This window comes from Cebus imitator, unplaced genomic scaffold (genome assembly GCF_001604975.1).
Source record: "Cebus imitator isolate Cc_AM_T3 unplaced genomic scaffold, Cebus_imitator-1.0 Scaffold322, whole genome shotgun sequence".
In the NCBI taxonomy this organism is placed as follows: domain Eukaryota; kingdom Metazoa; phylum Chordata; class Mammalia; order Primates; family Cebidae; genus Cebus; species Cebus imitator.
This window is the reverse complement of record NW_016107637.1, coordinates 201,743-207,832: the sequence shown is the minus strand read 5'-3', so window position 1 is coordinate 207,832 and position 6,090 is coordinate 201,743.

Genomic DNA, 6,090 nt, shown 5'->3' with positions numbered 1-6,090 from the left:
TCTTCCCGGAAAAGTTCCCCACGCTCCACCCCACCCTCCACTCCCATCCCTGTTGGCCCTGGGCCCACAGGCTGGTGAGCCTTGAAGAATGGTAAATTGGGCCGGAGTCGGGGGCATGCAGATCCCAGTCACAGAGAAACAGGGCGGGTGATCAGTGAGCCCTCACGCCACCATATTGCTCCCAGGAGCTGAAAATGTTTCCAAGTAAAGGAGCATTAACTACTACCAGCTGAAGCAACACTGTCTGGCGCCAGGGGCTTCAGCAGTGGAACAGGAATGGGGCTGGGCTTAGGTGGTACTTGGCACTTCCACTGTGTAGCAGTCCTCTTCCCCTTACCTGCTCTGGCTGTGGGCAGGGTACCCACAGTTGCCTCACCTGGCTGCCCTTCCACTGGAGAGGGAGAAGGATATAAGTCACAGGTGGGCCCCCTTGCTCAACCTAAACCTGAATGAATGAATGGCCCCTGTAAAGCAGCTCCAGACCTTTCACTGGCTGCACCCCCATGGCAGCCTGGTTATACCACATGTGTTATGCTCTGCCTTCACAACTCTGCAAAGGAAGAACTGCTGCTGCCTCACTTTATAGAAAAGAGCCTCAGAAAGGAAACGTGACTGAGTAAAATGGCCATTAATTTGCAAAGCTGGGATTTTGAACCCAGGTTTACCCTTCTCCACAGCCCAAGTTCTTCCCATGGTGCAAACAGGCAGGTAACTTGAACAGGCAAATGTAGAGCCGGATTTGAACCTAGGACTTTCTGTTTCCATTATGCCAATAACTCAAGAACTTAGCAAGAATTGGGGGAGAAAATATTTTGCCTTCTTTGGCCTCAAATTCCAGCCTTTTCAGAGCTCAAACTTAACAAGAGTTGGTATGATTCACAGCATTGGACCTGGACCAACACAGAGATGCATCTCATGTCTTCTCCTGAACATTGAGCCTAGATTCAAGTAGAGCTAAAAGGACAGGATTCTGCTAACTTGAATACCCACGAACTAAAACCCTTCTAGGACAATGAGAGCCAGAGCATATTGAGTGCCTAATAAGTGACAGGCACCATCCTAAATCCTTAAAATATTCATACTAACCTTGTGGGGAAGATACTCTCTCTATGTATAACTGCTAGGGCCAGGGTGTTTCAGGGGCCAGCTACATGGCACACCATACACCCAGTCCTCACCACCTCCCAGAGAAACAGGCTCTTCTGTGGAATGCTCAGCCAATGCCCATATGTGCTTTGTGGTTGGCACAGCTGCAGGAGGAATCACTTTGAGTGTCTCTGGTGGAAAAATGGAGGCAATCTTGGTGCTCTAGAAGCAAATCCTCTTTCAGAAGGATTGTAAAGGCAGAGTTTGAAATTGAGGTTTCCTGAATCTACTTGTGCTGCTTCAGTTCCTTCATGCTGCTCCTCCATTTCAGCTCCTGTTTGATATTACTGAACTACATAGTGTCAAGTACAAGCTTTAAAGTTGGAGCTTGGTTCAAATCCTAGCTAGGTTCAAATGAATAGAAAAATAGTACCTATACCTCACGGTGTGTCCAAATTGGAAAATGCAAGTACAGAACTTTACATAGTACCTGGCACATGGTAAGTGCTCGGTAAACGGTAGCTATTACTACAAAACTATCACCCAGACCTGACCAAATAGCCAGGAAACATTATTAAACTAGAAATGACAAATGGCAAGAATTAAACAGAAACCTCTGCACTGCCCAGGACAAGTACCTTCTAATTCAAAACAATAAGAAACAAGAACATTCCGAAGAGGAGGGAGAAAAGACATACATACAGTAGAGAGAGCTAGGAGTAAAGAACAATAAGGCTCTCGGTGGGGGTTGATGATGAAAAACGGGAGCCGAGGAGCAATGAGCTCTTGTTATACCTCATCGTCAGAGAAGAAAATAATTCCTCCTAGCTTGAGCTGTGGGCTGAAGACCTTATGAAGCAGTACAGTCCCAAATACTGAGCTACAGCAGCAGCTTGATTTTCTGGACATTTAAGGAATCAAATCACATGGTGGTGTTTGGGGCATATGAATTCCATCTGAAAGATCTTGATGAAAGGCAAGACTCATTAGGGAACAAGAAGAGAATAATGAAAAAAACCTCCAAGTCAAGTACACAGGAGTCTCCAGTCAAGTACACAGGGAGTCTCCTGGGCTCCTGCAACATCTCGTACAGACTCTTTGTTAATACAGAATTTCTTGCTGTATTGTGTTTTTCCTCCTTCTTTCACTGGATTGTGAGTCCTCCAGGGCAAGAATCTCATGTTCTGTAAGCTCCCCCTCTCACCCTAAAATACCACTGTGATAGGCAGAATGCCGCCCCCCCCCCAGCCAAAGATATCCATACCTTAATCCCTAAAACCTTTGAATATGTTACATGATGAAAGGGACTTTGCAGATGTAATTAAGGTTATGGACTTCAAATTAGGGAGTTTATTCTGGATTATCTCGGTGGGCCTAATCTAATCACATGAGCCCCACAAAACCGAGAACTTTCTCTAGCTGGAGGGAGGGGAAATGACGCANTCTCGCTGGCCGAGACTCCCTGGTGGGCTCCCCGTCACCCACAGCCTTTAAAAGCATAAAGTTTTCCTCAGCTGCTGAAAGAAGAGAAAGGCATCAAGGGAAGTCAGAGAGATCTGAAACATGAGAAGGACTTGACTAACTTTAAAGAGGAAGGGGGTCATAAGCTAGGGAATAAGGCAGCCCCCAGAAGATGAAACACCCCTAGGCTGCCAGGAAGGGAACAGGGACTTCAGTCCTACAAGCTGCATGAAACTGAATTCTCCCAGCACCTGAACAAACGTGGGAGCCTCCAGATAGGAAACCAGGGTGGAAACATCTCGACTTCAGCCTTGTGAGACCCAGAGCAAAGAAACCAGTCAAACCCAACCAGACTTCTAGGTTACAGAACTGTGGGATGATAAATTTGTGATCACTACTTTGTGATCATTTGTTTCAGCAACAATAGAAAATGAGTACAAACATTAATAACTAAAACTGGCACAGCACTTTCCCACACACTGTTTCACTTGATCTTCACAGCAAGCGTGATGGTATTATTGCCCACTCATTTTGGAAAAGGGATGCTCAGGGAGGATTTGCAACCTGCTCAGGTGACTCAGCTAATGAGTGCTTGGGTCGGAATTCAAACTCAGTCTTCAGGTTCTAACTCCGGTAAGAGTTGTCTCCCACACTGTGGCCAGCCAACTAGCTATTACCTTAACGTAAATAAAAATGGATAAAAAAAGACAAAAAACAAACTCAGACTGCTTTCATACCACAAAAACTTGAAGCTTTTGAATACTCATTTCTTTGGAAGATGGTTTCTTCCAAAGGTATGTCATGTTTCTTCTAAAGTAAGTTATGAATCAGTCAGGGTAGAAACAAGCAAAAAGACCTCAAGTCCTCTTTCTAGCATATAGAAGGAAAAAAGGCTTTGATCAACTGCAAAAGGAGAAATCCTCAAGAGTGGCTGTCAATGAAATACCACTTTCTCCTGTTCAGATGATCTTTCAGCCACTATTAAGGTACATCACCCACAATGAAATGCCCTGTTTTTGCCAGCTGAGTCTAGAAACATCTCTGTGGTTGGGGCTTCTAGTCCACTCATGACCGATTTTTATTGTCTGGAAATTCAATGGTATTCAGTCTGAAGTTTCTCTTTCTATATTTCTTCCCCTTACTTCTAATAACTAAGCAAAATAATTCCTTTCCCTGTTTGGTCTTTCCATCTCTCAAATATTCAAGAACTGATATCACACCCTGCATTTGGGGTATCATTTTGCCAAGCTTAAGGCTTCTTTCAGCCTGCATAAGTCAATTGTTCCTGTACTACCGTGTCCTCATATCAAATTATTTTCTATTTCTGTTCTAGTGAAGTGTCTAGAGTGGTAGAGTGCTCTGTACACAACAGAAGGTGCCATATTCCAAAAGGCGAATTATACAATAACTTCCAGAGAAAGGAAAAAACATCACTGGTAGTTGGTTAGACAACTACCTGCAATTTAAATAAACAGCAGACTACAATCAGTTTCCCCCAATTCTACATAAAGGTTTATGGCCACAAATTCAGAAACAAAAAGATCAAGCAAGTACTACATGCTGCTGGAAACAGTACTGTGAATATTTACAAAGTGTTTAAATGACCTTTAATAGAACAGATAGACCAAATGCACATCACTTTTTGCAATAAGTTTTGGTTATATTTTTGAAAATTATTTCCCCTAGAAGTCTGGCTAAAATTCCATACCAAATTAAACTTCCAGCCAAATGGAATCAGACTCCACATTTCTTAAGGGCCAGAAATCTGGCCCAATATTCTTTGCTCTTACCAAGAACTAAAGAGCTATTTGTTTGCAGCAGTCTCCAGATAGATATGATACTAGACTGTTCCAGAAGATTTTGTAACTCTCTATTGAGAAAAACTCTAAAATTTGGCCAGATGCGGCTATAGTTCCTAATAGCTCATAAATCTTTCAGGCCCCTCATTAGATGTTAGTACCATACCCAGCATTCCTCATTCCTATCAGTGTGGTCTCTAAACAAACTGAATCCCACAGGGTAATTTGCCCAGAGGTACAATCTGGCTGTATCATTTTTTTTTTTTTCTAGTCAATAACATCAAGTAACTTCTCTGTGTTCAAAAAGCAATCATGGTATGGGCAGCTAGAATTTAATCTTTGGCTAAAATGCAAACCTTCTGAAAGTCAAACTAAACAATTCTATATCCATTCACTTAAGTATAGAGACCATTAAATTTTAATGGTTCTTGAGGAAAATATAAGGATGTAAACAGTTAATAAAAGCAAATTATCCTCATTCTGAAGCTAGCTGATTATGTGAACTCAAAAGATTATCACAAAATGTTCCAATGAATAAATTTCTTCATGTTAAAAAAATTCCTCAAATAATGGTAGGCAGCATCTACTCAGTCAGGGTATGAACAAGTAAGCAAAAAGACCTCAAGTCCTCTTTGTAGCTTATAGAAAAAAAAAGATTTGATCAATTGTGAAAGGAGAAATCCTCAGAGTGGCTGCAATGAAATACCACTTTCACCTGTTCAGGTATCTTTCAGCCACTATTAAGGTACATCTCCCACAGTGAAATGCCCTGTTTTTGCCAGCTGGGTCTAGAAATATCTCTGTGGTTGGAGTCTCTAGTCCACTCATGACTGATTTTTATTGTCTGGAAATTTAATGGTATTCAATCTGAAATTTCTCTTGCTTATTTTTTTCTATGACAAAGTGACTCCTTTGTCATACCCCCAACTCTACATGGACTTGACATGCTAGTCATGCTTTCCCTTATTTTTCCTCTACACATCCAACAAAAATTGTAGAAATCTGAGATTGTGAATTCATCTGAAAAAGTACAGCAACAAGACTTATGCTTTTAATGCACAAATAACCCACTATGCAACTTTTTATTTATTTTGAAACAGGGTCTCACTCTGTCACCCAGGCTGGAGTACAGTGGCAGCAATTTCCTGGCTCAAGTGATTCTCATGCCTCAGCCTCCCAAGTAGCTGGGATTATAGGTGTGTGATACCACACCTGGCTAATTTTTGAATTTTTAAAAAAGATAGGGTTTCACCATGTTGGCCAGGCTGGTCTTGAACTCCTGGCTTCACGTGATCTGCCCCCTTAACCTTCCCAAAGTGCTGGGATTACAGGTATGCACCACCATGCCCAACTCCACTGTTTTTTTTGTTTTGTTTTGTTGTTTGAAACGGAGCTCATCCGCCCAGGCTGGAATACAATGGTGCATTCTCGGCTCACTGCAACCTCCACCTCTCAGGTATAAGAGATGGCCGGGCACGGTGGCTCACGCCTATAATCCCAGCACTTTGGGAGGCCAAGGCGGGTGGATCACGAGGTCAAGAGATCGAGACCATCCTGGTCAACATGGTGAAACCCCGTCTCTACTAAAAAAAAATGCAAAAGTTAGCTGGGCATGCTGGTGAGAGCCTATAGTCCCAGCTACTCGGGAGGCTGAGGCAGGAGAATTGCTTGAACCCAGGAGGCGGAGGTTGTGGTGAGCCGAGATCGCGCCATTGCACTCCAGCCTGGGTAACAAGAGCGAAAC